At 36.4% G+C, this 17,128-nt stretch overlaps 1 pseudogene; it reads left to right on the top strand.

The window, feature by feature from the left end:
* Positions 1–709: 709 nt before the first annotated feature.
* LOC138383860 (SNW domain-containing protein 1 pseudogene) lies at positions 710–2,331 on the top strand (annotated as a pseudogene).
* The last annotated feature ends 14,797 nt before the right edge of the window (positions 2,332–17,128 follow it).

Here is a 17,128-nt window from a genome sequence, read left to right as displayed (position 1 = left end):
AAACATGCTATGAAACTGGCAGTTGCACCCTCAAAGCCATTTTTTTTTAATTTTTAGAATTTCATTTTAAAATCCTATTTTTAGAACTTCATATTGCAATTTCTGTCAATATATGTTAAATCAGAGGAAGCACTAATGCAAACTGTAACTGACACCATGTAACATTTTAAGCATTACTTATTCCCTAAAGTATTCTGTTTGTTCTCTATACTCTTTCATGTGGTTACCACTTAGAACCCACTTGTAAGGCTGACCAGATCCCATAGATATGAGGTTAAACGAACATCTGAAGCTTCAACTCCACATGGAGGCTTTTCCTTAAGTTTTACCTTCCTGGCATTTATAGCTACTGTTTTCACTCTCTGGTTTCCTCTCATGATGATCCAGTGGGTATTATTCTTTACAAAGAATCAACTCTAAAGCCAAATTAAAGCTGACTCCAGGACTTTTCCAACGGAGCTAGAGAGATGACTCTACTAGCATTTTTATGTTATGATTATCTTAATATTTAAAAAAATCATTGAACGTACCAATATCCCAAATAAAATAGTATCTATAACCCTATTGAAATGGTGGCCCATGTGGCCCAGTCTCTGGACCACCTTGAGTTTAACAAACACTACTCAATGGTCATCTTCTCTGAGTCAACTCATACCTAAAGCTCAGTTCTTTACATCCTAAGAAATCTTAGGGGAAGAAGCGGAAGAAGATGGCACTCACCTACTTTTTACCCGCACCTGCTCAGCTATCTCAGGACTAGCATGAGGCTGAAGAAAAGGCAAGACCCTAGAGATCACGGCAGACCTCACGCATCTCCTCCCAAAGAGAACCTCCCGCATACGGGTATCAGAAAGGCTGGATACCTCAGTTATTAGAGGATTTTGGAGATGGAGGTGCTTTTCCAGAGATCCATGTAACCTAGTATCCCCTGGATATGGGATGAAAGAAAGAAAGGTCGAATGCACTATCCATTCAGGTGGATCCTGAAGTGAAAATTAAGTATGATGTAATTGTTCGACAAGGATAGTCAAAAGACAAGATCATTTATAACAAATACACTGACATGGTTCCAAAGGAGGTTATGAATGCAGATGATCCAGACCTGCAAAGACCCAATGAAGAAGCTATTATAGAGATAACAGAAAAGACAGAAAAGACAAGGGTAGCCTTAGAAAAATCTGTATAGCAGAAGGTTGCCGCAGCCATGCCAGTTTGAACAGCTGATAAACTGGCGCCTGTTCAGTATATACCCGATACACACTATCTCAGCAAGGAGTGGCTTTCAACTCTGGAGCTAAACAGGGTTATTTGCATGGCAGAAATGCAGAAAGATCCAATGAACTCCGAGGTTCAAGATCAACAAGAAAATTCCCGGGGAACATCTCCTCCTGCACCTGTCATGCACTCTCTTAGCCAAAAGATGACTGTAAAGGAACAACAAGAATGGGAGATTCCTCCTTTTATTTCTAACTGGAAAAATGCAAAGGGTTATACAATTCCATTAGATAAACGTCTGGCTGCTGATGGAAGAGGACTACAGACAGTACACATAAATGAAAACTTTGCCAAATAGGCTGAAGCTCTCTGAATTGCTGATCAGAAGGCTCATGAAGCTGTGGAAATACATGCCCAAGTAGAGAGAAAAATGGCTGAGAAAGAAAAGGAGAAACATGAAAAGAAACTTAAAGAAATGGCCCAGAAAGCCAGGGAGAGGAGAGCTGGGACCAAAACCTACGTGGAAAAAGAGGACATGAGAGGGATGAAATCCGTCATGACAGGTGAAAAGAAAGACAGCATGGCTGGAATCTTTCCAGGGCAGCTCCTGATCAGAGGTCAAAACTTCAGAGAAATGAAAATCGGGATATCAGTGAAGTCATTGCTCTTGGTGTGCCCAATCCTTGGACTTCCAATGAAGTTCAGTATGACCAAAGGCTCTTCAACCAATCCAAAGGTGTGGATTTGCAGGTGAAGAAGATGAAATTTACAATGTTTATGATCAAGCCTGGAAAGGTGGTAAAGATACGGCCCAGAGTATTTACGGACCCAGTAAAAATGTGGACAAGGACATGTATGGTGATGACCTAGAAGTCAGAATAAAGACCAACAGATTAGTTCCCAACAAGGAATTTTCTGGTTCAGACCATACGCAGAGAGGCAGAGAAGGACCAGTTCAGTTTAAGGAAGATCCTTTTGGTTCGGACAAGTTTTTGGAAGAAGCCAAGAAGCACGGTGGCTCTAAAAGACCTTGAGACAGCAGCTGCCCCCAGGAACATGAACATGAAGGCAAGAAGAGGAGGAAGGAGTAGACACATGTCTCTTCAAAGTGAATGAACTATTATGCATAACCTTAATGATGCAAGTCATATGGGGAATATTTTGTAAATGGTCAGGATAAAAACCAAATCTGGGTGCCACATCCCAGCACTACTTTTTATTACAGGACAAAGGGGGGGGGGGACAGAAAATTCTACTTTGAATTAGTTTTTTAAAAGAGTGGGTTGTGTTTGTACTTCTCTCACCTTTTGGTATTTATAGAACACACTGCCCCACATAACCAAATTAAGACGACTTCCTTTTGTGTGACATTAGAAGTTTGGGGTTAATATTTTGTGTACAAACAACTGCTTATGCATAAAGTTACCCCAACCACGATGAGTAGGAGAATAGTCACATACTGGAACTGTGCTACCAAATGACTTTCCCCCTGAATTGTGCTGTTTTAATTTGGAGTGGGGAAAGTAAGTAAGCTCTTGCTTGGTGCAACTATTGTTTCAAATAAAACCATTTAGACAAAAGAAAAGGAAAGGAAAAGAAAGGAAAAGAAAAAAAAAAGAAAAGAAAAGAAAAAAAGAAGAGGGAAACCTTAAGGTAGAAACACCTCTCTGCTGCTGAATCCTGTTCATCCTTGAACTTTCTCTAACAGTAATACAAAGTACTTTCCTTCAGTCTCTGACACATTACTTTCCATTTCCCAAAAATAGCCGACCACTGATCCTAAATTCAGTCTATATGCCATTGCCATGTCCCCGTGGGATCTGGGTCTGGCACAAGGAGTTGGTCAGCCGAGGTCTAAGTTATTTGGTCTGGCTTGGCTCCCTCTGAGGATTCGCAGAGGTCTAGCTGCTTGAGAAACTGGGTATCTGTAAGTATTGCAGTAAAACATAATTTTCATTGCACCATTTCTTAAAGGATTCCTTTAGACTTTCTAAATCTAGAGAAGTCGCATAGCACTACATAAGTTTAGTTCTGCAGCTGGCACGTCCATCCCCAAGTGAAACATCATGTACAACTCAGACTTCAGCACATCCACCAGGACATTTCTGGTGTTATCCCAGCTGGTGATCGTGGCTCTACTCCTTTCCACTATTATTGTAAAGTCTGTTAGTCATGGTAATAAGGTGCTCTTGACTCAGGTGACAAGCAATGACTTTAGTCTAAATTTCAGTTGGAAACTGCACTTTCAGTCCCTAATTGTAGTCAAGAAGCTGTAATAATCGTGGTTCATTCTCTGCACAGTATTATAAAGCAAAGATTATCGAATGCTAACTGTTTTAAGACTCAACAGAGTCTTAAGAAAGGACTTGTATCTTCTTTCATCTTTCAAAGGGTGTAGAGAGGTTCGGATGCATAACCCTCATGAACACATCTTAAATCTCCTTTCCTCGTCTATTCAATTTTCTAATCTCCCACACTCTCTAGAGCCTCTTACTCACCAACTCAAACCCCAAAGGGAGAAAGAAACTTAAATTTATCCACTCCACTCTGGGCACCTTTTGACTCCTCCTATCTCTCTCTTTTCTCCCAGCCCCAGACCCCCTCCTTCAGCATCTCTGAACATGTCCTTTTCTGTGCATCTTCCAATTATATGTCACCAAAATACAGGAAACAATTTGGCAGTAACATAAGGCAGGGAGAAAATCTGGCAAGCAAGACAATATTTTCATATGTGTGCTGGGGGAGAGGAGAGAGTCTGTGAATACCATATTAATAATTTTATTCCATTCTCTTCCATTAAAAATTTAGCTGATTTATTTCCTCCCTTTTCCCATCCTCCCACTCTGCACTTCACAATTTTTCTCTTAAATATCTCAGGTATTAATCAAATAAATATTAATCTATATTATATATTTTCTAGTTGAAGAATATTTAAATAATATAAGTTTCAAAACCAAAACAGTTAAAGTCTAAGTTATAGTGACTTCTTTTCCATTGTGTCTTTCATTGTCTATTTTTTGTGTATTTCTTGTTCAACTTAATAAAATTTTTGGAGTAATCTTTTTCATGAAAGTATGTGAGTGAAATATTTAAAAGTCTTGCATATACAAAAATTATGTGTGAAGTCTTTGAGTTTAGAAATCATCAAATCAATAATTTTCTCTCAAAAATATGTAGCTGTGGTTTCAGTCTTCTAACCTTTAGTATCATGGAGAAGTCTGATGCCACCACAATTCTTCTTCTTGTGTTAATATCACACTTTCCTCAGCCTGGCTGACTAGACATTTTCTCCTTAAAATTTGAAGTTCAGGAGTATCAACTCTAGGCTAATATCTATTCATTTTACTTCATATTTGGTGAGTTCTTTTGGTCTGATGATCTGTCTTCTATTCAGGGAGCTTGTGTCACTATTTAATAGATTGTTGCTTGTCCTCCGTCTCCCTCAGTCTTTTCTTCTGGAACGTCTAAATTGTAATTCCATATTGATTTTCTTTTCACAGTTTCTATCCATATTTCTCTAAATTTTGGGAGAATATCTGAAGTCTGTTCAGATTTGCTGGGGTTTTAGTCTTCTGAAGAATCCAGAATGATATTCACACCCAGATGAAGGTGATAGCATCTGTGGCAGACTTTGTTGGTTAACAAACACAACATCTGTTCGCTCTCACCCACCTCCACCAGAGAGGCTTTCCCAACCTCCTTTACAGCAAGTGGCGGTGGCCGTGTGACACTGTCTTGATGAATAAAATGCAAGCAGAGGTCTTGATAGGCTAGGGGGTGGTTCTGGAAAACTTGAGCTTTCTTAATAAAAGCACTGATGTGGCTGACACCAGCTCTTCCCACTTCTTCCTGCTTTCGATGCAGACCCAATGCCTGAAAAGGCAGAAAACATTTTGCGTCCAAGATGCAAGGCTACAGGGACTGCAGAGAGGGTGGCCCCAACAGCATGCAGTCAGTCAACCAACACAAGCAGTTGCCTACTCCCAGACTTCTTGCTATGTTAGATAATTAAAAATCTTTATTTCACAAGTCCCTGTTAGTTAGGTAGTCTTCTGCTTGCAGCTGAAAGCATTCTAACCATTTCAGTATTTCTCCCTTAGCAAGAGAAAACACAATTCTGTATCTTATGAAACCTGATAATCTCTGCTCTTTGCTTTGCTCAAAGCAAAGGCTGTAGGAATGATGGGCTCATCTTCTCAGTAATAAAAGAGATTTTGCTGGAATTGCCCACAGCAGGGTCATGCAGGACTTCTGCTTCTGCAGTCTCACCTGGTTACATCTCAGATACTCACAGTCCATTCTGTCACCTTTACTCTTTAGCCTCCTGGTTGATGTCTGCTGGCTATGAAGCCACGGAGGGTGCTTCACCACTGCTAGAGTTTGGGGTCCCTACCATAAGGAATGCTGATATCCATTCCAAGGAAATTTCTTCTGATGTGCCCAAATCTGCCAGCCCTCAAGGTATCAAAGCAGCAATTTGTTCTCCACAGAAGTGGGAAGGATAACAATAATAGCTACAAGTTATTGAGCACTCACCACGTTCCAGCCTAATGATCTACAGAGCCCAGGAGCTGTGAGGGGAAGAGCAAAAGGACAACTACTTCATTCCCCTCCGGCCTGCAGAGAGAGCTTTCGGTGGGGCCTGCCGGGGAACCTGCAGCATGCCACAAAAGCAGCCACAGGACAGTGAGCTTTCAACAGCTGCCAGGCCCAGAGAGCCTGAAGTCATCTTAAGACCTATTCAGTGAAACTCTCTGGCCTCCTCTCCCCTGTCCCACTCCAAGTCATAACTCCCTCTGGAGCAGTCAGAAATAGGAGTAGCCAGTGAAAGGGTAGGGAAAAAAATCCAGGAGAAAAAAAGGTCAACCACACCCTCGTCCAAGGAAGGTAAGGGCCCACTCACTGTAGGTTTTAACTGACGGACAGGAAGGAAACTTAAGTCTTTACCTTAGAATGAAGCTTTTTCTAATATATTGAACTGAACATTTTAAATTACGGAATCAGGGCAACTTAGAGATACCTGCTATTAGGTAACACATGTTACCTAACAGTAATCAGAAAAGCTATGAGCCTGCCAAGTTTCATCCAGAGCATGGGAAAATCTTCCTTCAGCGTATCATTTTAAGAAGCCAAGGGAGACAAAATAAATTGCATTCAGCTTTGTTGTCAACCTATCAAAACACAAATAACACATTGGTGCCCACATCTCCCTCGGAAACCTTAGGAAAAAACAGCTTCTTCAGCTTTTACCTAGGACCTCATGCCTCCATGGAATTTAAACAAAATCTATGGGAACCAAGACACCCTATAACCTTTTCCACACTTCATCTGCAACTCATGCACCCACTAGTTCTCCCCGCCAATATAGCCAAAAATTCAAAACCTTCAGGCAAATTAATGCATACAGATTGGTATCTCATGGGCCTTCTCACCCATTCGGCAAACATGGAGTCATGCTTCAATCTCAGTGACATCTCAGGGAAATATCGCTGCTACACTAGCAAACAGTTAACTCTGCTGTTCACAACAGGGACAGTACCACCCCATAGGGGAAATTCTGAAAATTTGTTGGGGGCATTATTCTAATAGTGTAGTTGTGCCCAAGAATTAACCTATTGAAGAACATGATATTTTGTTCTTTTATGTTATAGTTAGGACATTGTATCAATTTTTAAAATTATGTAGGGAGGTTATATTATCTATGAAATTCATCCAGATAGTAAAGATGATGGTAAAAAATATTTGTTATGAAAATGAGAATTGAGTCTGATACGATTGATAACAACAGGACTCATAGTACTTTGTGGTTTACTCAATCTAATTTTCTCTGATTTGCATATGTTTTCCAAATTTTTTATTTTGAAAATTTTTACACATTCAAAATGTTGCAATAATACATTGAACATTTGTTTGCTGTTCCCCCTAGATTCACCAGTTTTAACATTTTGCCTCATTTTCTTTACTTCTCTGTATACATATATATTTTTCTCTCAACCATTTCAGAGCTACTTATAGGCTTTGACACTTCATCCCTAAACACTTCAGCATGCATCTCCAAAGAAATAAAGTATTCTCTTGCATACCTACATAACCACAATGTAATGATCACACTCAGGAAATTTAACATCGATTTTTTTTTTAAGCCTAAGATACAGTCCATGTTCAAATTTTGCCAATTGTTCCAATAATGTCCTTTTATAGGTGTTTTCTTTTCATTTTCTTATCTGGAAATTAATCAAAAATCATACATTGACTTTAGTTATCATATTTCTTAATCTCCTCTAATCTAATCAGTTCACCAGCCTCATGTGTTTCTTATGCTACTGATGCTTTTGAAGAATATGGGCTGCTTGTTTTACAATAAATATATCTTGCAATTTGGATTGTTTTCTGATGAGTAGATTCAGGTCAAAAAAAATTTTGTCAGAACATTATATAGGTGATGTTGTGAGCTTTTCAATGTATCACATTCAGAGGTAAAGAAAGATATTTTATCACATCATGTTGGAAATGCTGAGTTTAATGATTTGGTTAAGGAAATACCTATCAGATTTTTCCCTTGAAAAGTTAATGGTTTGTGTGGAAATACACTGCTATGTATCATAAAAATTGTGAATCCCAGTGATATTCTTTTGGAGAGGGAAACCAAATGCTCAGCACAAAAATGTAGGCAATCCCAGTCTTGCCTACTTTTTACTTGCTGTTACAAAGATTTCAGAAGCTCAGCCCTTAAGATGTTGCTAGTAAGTTACCTTAACAATGGTCCACTTGATTGTATTCAATTATCATGATTTAAAAGACAGAATATTCCAAAAGGGAGATATTTAAGTAAATATAGTAGATAAAACTTATATATGCACATATTTTTATTTAATGTTTTCTCGTATGCTGACAAACTCAATTCTCTACCACAAATTGCATTTTAAAATAAAGCCATATTTATATCAATGTTTATTAATATAATTATGGCTATATTTTGTATTAATATATGTCTAGCTCCTTTTGGGCCTGCGCACACTTTGAGCTCTAGTGCCAGATACATTAGTATTAATAGCTAGAAGAACTATTCAAATATTATGTCTTACTGCAGGCAGGTCTTTGAATTCAAAGAATAGTTCATAATATTAAATTATAGTCAACCCCTTGAGAGGAAATAGTTTTCATCTTCTAATAGAATATAATATGCTATCATGAGCATTCAAATTCCTTTCTCCTGATTCGCTGGTGGCCCATTTGGTTCTCATTTAGAATATGTGAGATGAAATTTAACAGACCATAAGAGCTTAAAATATTTCAGCAAAATCTTTTAAAAAATGAGCAATTTATTTCCCACTTGCTAGAAAATTAAGATCTTTTGAGTATTATAAACACCTTGTATGGTTGTACAGACATTCTCAAAAATTATGCCAACTAATAATTTAATACATCTCAGTGATGCCTGTTCTTTATTCCCTTGAGTTACATTCAAAAGAAAAGCAGATGATTAATTTTTTAAATTCAGATAAGCACGAAATCTATTAGATATTTGAAAAACTGCTTCTCTTTGGTGAAACCCAAGTCGCATATTAAGGAGAATGCATAGATAGAATAGTTCAGACTCAAACCTTGACCCAAATAAGACTTTGTATTCAGCAAAACTCCACTTACCAAGGCAATTTGGAATATACCAAATTATCACTATATGGAATCAGGTCTGCTGTAAAGAAGTCAAATAGGAAACATTTGAAAAGGGAGAACCAATAGTTACAACCCTGTCTTTGTTATTCTGTACACTGGATACACGCTAACTCACGAAGTTCAACAGCTTTCTGAGATTTTGCTTGCTATACTTCTCTTCGCTGTCTCTAAGCACCTTCAAGTCAGGTTCTACCCTCTTTGTGTTTCATTCCCAGAGTCTTGCATTATGCCTGCCTCCTAATAAGTACACCAGGGCACTTCAGTAATGTGCATAAGGCCATATAATTATTAATATTTGACTATGCCAATCCAAAGTCAATTCTCTTTACATTATACCATGATGCTTCCAAATAGGAATTCATAGATTAGTGGAAAATGAAAATAAATTGAAGTGGGTCACTACAATACTTTTATTTAGAAGCCTAAAATACACACAACTATATTCAGTTAATTTGTATACAGCATCCAGCAGGCAGTCTGACATTGAGTTACTCTAAATTATAGTAATTATAATGAAATATGATTATTGTGTAATGATGATCAACACTTTAATATTCAGTACGTATCAGATAACTAAGAGGAAAGTTGACATGTCTTACTGTTTATCATTAAAATATGTCTTAATGGAGACTACCAATTTGAAAGATAAAATTGATGGAAAGCACTACTGTGCAATAAACTCTGCTACTGCATATTTCATAGAGATAAATCCTAGATGATGATTCTGGAGCTGAGAGATACCAATAAGTCATTTTTAAAATGTCCTTTTTACTAGTAGAGAATATGATATTTGAAAGTCACTGCTGAAAGATTCCAAAGTTTTATCAATTTTTATAAAGAGGTTTAAGAGGCCAAAAGCTTCTGGGAATGTTTAACTCAAGGAAGAGATCAACATTTCTTTCCAAAAGCTAAGTCTACAGCCATGTTAAGGTCCAGAGTTCACGGATTCTCTCTCAAGTACTATAAGCTGACCCATTTTGATGATACAAAATACAAATAATAAAAGGAAAGAGTGTAAGCGATTCCATTTCTTTCAACAGCTAGTCTTTATAAATACCATGGGACCACAGAAGCCTGTTCCAGATTTTCCCTACCTGGACAGAGAAAATGTTGCATGTATCAAACAAGATGCACAGATGAATATCTCTGAAAGAATTCTGTAACTCTTTTCCTTTTTGGTACCTTAGTAGCAATTGTTCCTTCATCTTTACATTGATAAGTCTGTGGAATGTTTGGCCAAAACTGCAACTTATTCCAGCCCTTATTTTATTATAACAAGGCAACTACAAGACCTTTTTTTTTTTTTTTTTTTTGAGACAGAGTCTCACTCTGTTGTACAGGCTAGGATGCCACGGCATCAGTCTAGCTCACAGTAACCTCAAACTCCTGGGCTCAAGCAATCCTACTGCCTCAGCCTCCCGAGTAGCTGGGACGATAGGCATGTGTCACCATGCCCGGCTACTTTTTTCTGTATATTTTTAGTTGTCCAGCTAATTTCTTTCTATTTTTAGTAGAGATGGGGTCTTGCTCTTGCTCAGGTTGGTCTCGAACTCCCAAGCTTAAACGATCCACCCACCTCGGCCTCCCAGAGTGCTAGGATTACAGGCATGAGCCACTGTGCCCAGCCTAGATGACCTTTTAAATGGCCTTCCTGAATATTACACACTCCCTTCCAAATTAGTTGCCTAAAACACTACTTCAAGTAGGTTACCACTTTTTTAAAAATCTGTACTAATGCCACAATATTGAAAGGAAAAAGCTATAATTACTTAGACTTCTGAGACTTCCCAAAATTTGTCCCAAGTCTTTCAAGACATTCTTATCTCCTCAGAATCCCCCAAATGACTTTTGTAGACATTTTGTTTACTTGTTGTCCTCCAAATGTACCTCATACATTTTCCACCTTTGCACTTTTTCTCACACTATTCCACTCATACCCTAGTAACTCTCTGACTAGCCAAATCGTATGCATTAACTCATTTGAAATTCCAGTTTTCTAAAATTGTAGCAACTTGAACAACTTCTCATTCCTCTGAGATCTTTTGAAATGGCTGTTTGTTTGTTTGTTTGTTTTTGGAGACACGGTCTCCTTCTGTTGCCCGGTTTACAGTGCAGTGTCCTCATCACAGCTCACTGCACCCTCAAATTCCTGGGCTCAAGTGATCCTCCCGCCTCAGCCTCCCAAAATGCTAGGATTATAGGTGTGAGCTACTGTAACTGTCCTTAAAATATTAAATATTTTAACATGATTAAGTTTTCAAAGTTTAAGTTCTCAATCTCGTTGAAGATGAGAAGTCCATTACTCTTCACATTTTCATTTTGCCCAACAGTATGTTGCTTATAATGGCTACTTAGTAAATATTTGCTAATTTGACTCTACCCTTATTTAATTAATAAACTGAGGGTAATGGAAGGAGGCCAGGTTGCAAAGGCCAAAATCATTAACTTTGTTTCTTAGCTCCAGACATCACAGAAAACCTTTGGTTAAATTTGGTGATTGTCTTTTTAAATTCAGACTGACAATCTTTGTTGATACATTTAGATGTAAAACTGCCATCTTACTAAAGGGTTTCTATTTAACTATGCATCTGTTCTTCTCTGTCCCTTCTTATCTACTTTTGTTATTACATATTGCCCATCTGTTATCTTAGTAGTGATACATTCTTTTTTAATTGTTCTGATGGTGGTTATCTAAGCAATTCTACCATGTATCCTTGACCTTTCAAAGTCGAATGTTAATGGGTATTTCTTCACTGCAAAGACTTTGAACACTTTAACTCCATTCACCCCACATAACAGATAGCATTTTCCAAAAACATATGCAAGTGTTTTCAGTTCTACATAGTCCTCTAGTACTCATCACTTCCCCAGCAAAAGGGGGAATCTATTTCTTCTCCCACTGAAATTGGGCATATCCTTGTGATTGCCTCAACAATCAGACTACTGCAGACAAGGTGATGCTGCTGCCTGGCTTCTGGAATCGGTGATTCTCCCCAGGGGAAAAGTGATGCCAAACATTAGACTTACTTTGGATGATCATCTCTCCTAGATTTTCACTGCCTTGTGAGATCTTCTATACCCTCAATAGGTGGATTTTGTTTGTTTTAATTACATTTTCCCAGATATTTTAGTTTTGCTCTATGGGTAAGTTAGCTCAAATCTCCTAATCCACAATCATCGTAAGTAAACAGCTCTGGTCAAAACTTTAACATTGGAAACTAACTTTAGAGAGAGTGCATGTGTACCAAGCAGAGAAAATTCTGTTGGATATTAACTTTCATCCTTTCCCCTATTAATATTACATGTCTTTTTTTTTTTGTACTCATATGAAATAATGTTTTGACTTTAGTCCTGTTATTCAGTTATTTCTGCATTAAATGTATGCATTTTATAATTTTTGCTGACAGATTACTGAATTTAATATACTGTACAACATTATTAGTAAGGCCACTTGTTTTTTCAGAGGTTTAGAAGAGGCATCAAATTTCTCAAGCTGAACCTATGATAAATATAAGTTTCCTGGCACTAATATCAGACTAAAATCCTTCAAACGATATTCTGAAAATCACAAGATTGAGTTCAACATTATACTTCGTGCAATGCAATGATAGCAAAAAAGCCTATTAACACCAGATATCAATGTGAATAAAACAAAACAGATAATGGTATACAAAAAAGTCCATTAATTTTTTTTTAAAAAAGTGAAACACTGTGGCAGGAAACAAGGCAGTAAGGATGCAAAAGCATGTATATAATTATTATTAAAAACTATTAAATGATAAGTTTTAATCATTTTATACACCAAGAAAAATATTATATTAACTATGTCCATCAGGATGAACAAATTAGTTAGAAAAGGAGGCTTCTGGTACTGTTCTCATTGAGTTATAGGACAAAGATGTCTTTGGTACTCACTTCAGATTTTATTGTCCAATACAGAGAACTTACTGTGCCCAAAGTACATGTTAGGCTGTGATCCACTCATTATTTTTAGAGTTGTTTACAGAATATAAAAGACACCTATAATTTTCTTGGTTTTTCATAATTTTACCTGATAAGAAGTTAAAGTCAAATTTTAAATATATCAAAACATTCAATTCATGCTTTCTTTCTGGAACATTTTAACATTTATATGATAAATCCTTTAAGTCCTACCTAAATACCAACTTCTTCCAGGAAACTTTCTCTATTTTTCCAGATGTAAGCAATTTATGAACTCTAAAATTTCATTCATTCTCCCAATGGAACCTAACATATTTGTGTGTTTGTTGGCTGCATGAGTGAAATTTCTGTTATAACAGCAAACATACCTTACTAATCGTTTCATTCTCCACAATGTCTTTCCATGTAAGAAACAATCAACAGTTTCTGCATGAATAAGTAAATTTGGCTAAGCTTACTCAAGCTATTAAGATAAAGAGAACACAAAGAATTGTACAAAATAGAGGTTTTACAACATCCCACTCAATTTTTCCCTTAAGTTTGAAAATGCAAGATTATATTCAAGCCTTTGCAAACTGTTATTTATTTGTATGAGGGAGGGAAAAAAAGACAAGAAAAATACAACCAAATTTTACTTAAATTTTGTTGTTACAGGAAAATGACCTATATTTTAATATCTAATGTACACAGGGCTCATTTTCTTCATTTAATTTTTATTACAACCGTATATTATAATTACTATGATTGTTTTCTAGGTGAGAAAATCAGGCTCAGAAGAGAAACTTACTCTGGGCCACTGAGTTGAATGGCTTTAAGTCCAGGGTTGATGATTCCTCAAATATAAATGCTCCTTTGATTACTATGGGACATCTTGGTAAGCCCATTGCAAATTTAAAATACCGTAAGTCAAAAATGCATTTAATACATTTAACCTACTGAACATCACAGCTCAGCCTAACCTACCTTAAAGGTGCTCAGAACACTTAGGTTAGCCTACAACTGGGCATGATCATCTAATACAAAGCCTATTTTATAAAAAGGGTCAAATATCTCATGCAATTTATTGATGTCCTACTAAATATGTATCACTTTTACACCATCATAAAGTCAAAAAATCATAAGTCAAATCATCATAAATTGAAGACCATCTGTATACATTTCACTGTATTACAAGTGCCTCTCAGTTTGTTTCATGAAAAATATGTATTCTTTCTTAATGGTTATACAGTACAACAAAAAAATGTTACAATTTATAACCTATAGAAAAGTGTAAAATAATCTACAATTCATCACACAAAGATAAGCACTGTTAAAGTTTTGATGCATTTCCTTCTGATCCTTCTGATGACATACATAAAGGGACAAGTATTATACACTGTACATAACTGTGAATTCTGGAACTTTTTTCAAATTTTTAATGAGAATTTTCTGCAGTCCTTAATACCTTCAAAATTCTAGTTTTTAATGATTATATAATGTATCAAATTATGAAAGTACCCCAATTAAATTTCTTATTACACAATTTTTTCAATACTAAACATTAATGAATATTTTTATATACATACTTTTTACTATATCTAATTAAGATCTTACTTAGGCTAGACCCTAAGAAGTAGAATTAGGGGATCAAAGGTAATAAATAAGTTTAAGTCTTTTGACACATTATGTCAAAATTGCTTTACAATAAGGTTGCACAAAGTCGCACTCCCACCAGAAGCTTGAATATCATGCACTCTCACAAGTATTATTGTAAATATCTTAATTAAACAAGACAAAATGGGATGGCATTGTTTGATGCACATTTGCATAAAATTTCTTTGATAATCACTTAGGCAGAACTTATTCTGTATGTATTAGTCATTTTTATTTCTTCTGTGAATTATTTGCCCATTCTTTACTGGTATTTTTTTCTTGGATTAGTGAATTTTTCACATGTTAAAGATAAAAACTTGTGTGATATTCTTCAGGCAAATATTGAGCACAAGCTTCCTTTGCTTTACAGTTTTGTATTTTTTAATGTATATGTGTATGTATATTTGTGTATGCATATACGCATGTTGAAGTGTGTGTGTGTGTGTGTGTGTGTGTTAGAACTACTGTCCTTCAATTGCTTTTATAGCTGGAGTGGAGCTAGGAAAGCCTCCAGACATAAAATTTTTAAATTCAATAGCAATTCATCAAGGATACCGATGTTCACCACTCCTACTCAGTATAGTACTAAAAGTCCTAGACAAAACAATCAGGCAAGAGAATGAAATAAAAGCCATTCAAATTGGAAAATAGGAAGTCAAATTGTTCCTTTTTGCTGACGATATGATCTTATACCTAGAAAACCCTAAAGAATCTTCTAAAGGATGCCTAGATTTGATAAGTGAATTCAGTAAAGTTTCAGGATACAAAATCAATTTACAAAAATCAGTAGCATTTCTATACTCCAATAACAATCAAAAACTGAGAACCAAATAGTCAATTCCATTTACAATAGCTACAAAAAAGTAATAAAATACGTAGGGATAAACTTAACCAAGGAGGTGAAAGACTTCTACAAGTAAAACTACAAAATGCTGATAAAAGAAATCATAGATGACACAAACAAATAGAAAAACATCTCATGCTCATGAATTGGAAGAATCAATACTGTTAAAATGGCCATACTGCCCAAAGCAATCTACAGATTCAATGCAATTCTTAACAAAATGTCAACATAATTTTTCACAGAATTAGGAAAAAAATCTTAAACTTCATATGGAACAAAAAAGAGGCCAAATAGCCAAGGCAATCCTAAACAAAAGGAACAAAGTTGGAGACATCACATTATCTGACTTCAAATTATACTGTAAGACTATAGTAACAACAACAACTGGCATAAAAATAGACACATAGATCCAAGGAACAGAATGGAAAACCCCAAAATAAAGCCACAAACCTACAGCCAACTTATCATTGACAAAGTTGACAAAAAACATATGCTGAGGAAAGGACATCATATTCAATAAATGGTACTGGGAAAATTGGATAGCTTCATGCAGAAGAATGAAACTGGACCCGTCTCTCACCAGATACAAAACTTAACTCAAGATGGAATACAGACTTAAATGTAAGACCTGAAACTATAAAAATTCTAAAAGAAAACCTAGGAAAAACTCTTCTGGACATTGTCCTAGGCAAAGAATTCACGACTAAGATCTGAAAAGCAAATGCTACAAAAACAAAAATAGACAAATGGGACTAAACTAAAAAGCTTGTGCACAGCAAAAGAAATAATCAAGGCCAGGCGCGGTGGCTCACGCCTGTAATCCTAGCACTCTGGGAGACCGAGGCGGGCAGATCATTTGAGCTCAGGAGTTCCAGACCAGCCTGAGCAAGAGCAAGACCCTGTCTCCACTAAAAATACAAAGAAATTGTCTGGCCAACTAAAAATATATAGAGAAAAAATTAGCCGGGCATGGTGGCACATGCCTGTAGTCCCAGCTACTCGGGAGGCTGAGGCAGAAGGATTGCTTGAGCCCAGGAGTTTGAGGTTGCTGTGAGCTGGACTGACGCCATGGCACTCACTCTAGCCCGGGCAACAGAGCGAGACTCTGTCTCAAAAAAAAAAAAAAAAAAAGAAAGAAAGAAAGAACACAGTGAACAGACACCCTGCAGAATGAGAGAAAACATTTACAAACTATGCATCTTATAGGGGACTAACGTCCAGAATCCACAAGGAACTCAAACAACTGAACAAAACAAAAACAACCCCATAAAAAAATGGGCAAAAGACATAAATAGACATTTTTCAAGAGAAGATACACAAATAGCCAACAAGCATATGAAAAATTGCTCAACATCACTAGTCATCAGAGAAAAGAAAATTAAAACCACATGAGATACCATCTTACACCAGTCAAAATGGCCACTATTAAAAAGTCAATAAATTACAGATGTTGATTGAGGATGCTGAGAAAAGGGAAGGCTTACACACTACTGGCGAGAATGTAAATTAGTACAACTTCTATTGAAAACAATATGGAGATTTCCAAGATTTCTAAGAACTAAAAATAGAACTACCATTCAATCCAGCAATCCCACTACTGGGTATCTACCCAAAGGAAAAGAAATCATTATGTCAAAAAGATACTTGAACTTGTTTGTTTATTGTAGGATTATTTACAATAGCAAAGACATGGCATCAACGTAAGTGTTCATCAATGGATGATTGGATAAAGAAAATGAGATATCTGTATACAAATGTACATACACACACACATATATAATACTATGGAATACTACTCGGCCATAAAAAAGAACGAAA

This window comes from Eulemur rufifrons, chromosome 6 (assembly GCF_041146395.1).
Source record: "Eulemur rufifrons isolate Redbay chromosome 6, OSU_ERuf_1, whole genome shotgun sequence".
In the NCBI taxonomy this organism is placed as follows: Eukaryota; Metazoa; Chordata; class Mammalia; order Primates; family Lemuridae; genus Eulemur; species Eulemur rufifrons.
The sequence above is the reverse complement of the archived record's forward strand: the minus strand, read 5'-3'. Positions and strand labels throughout refer to the sequence as shown.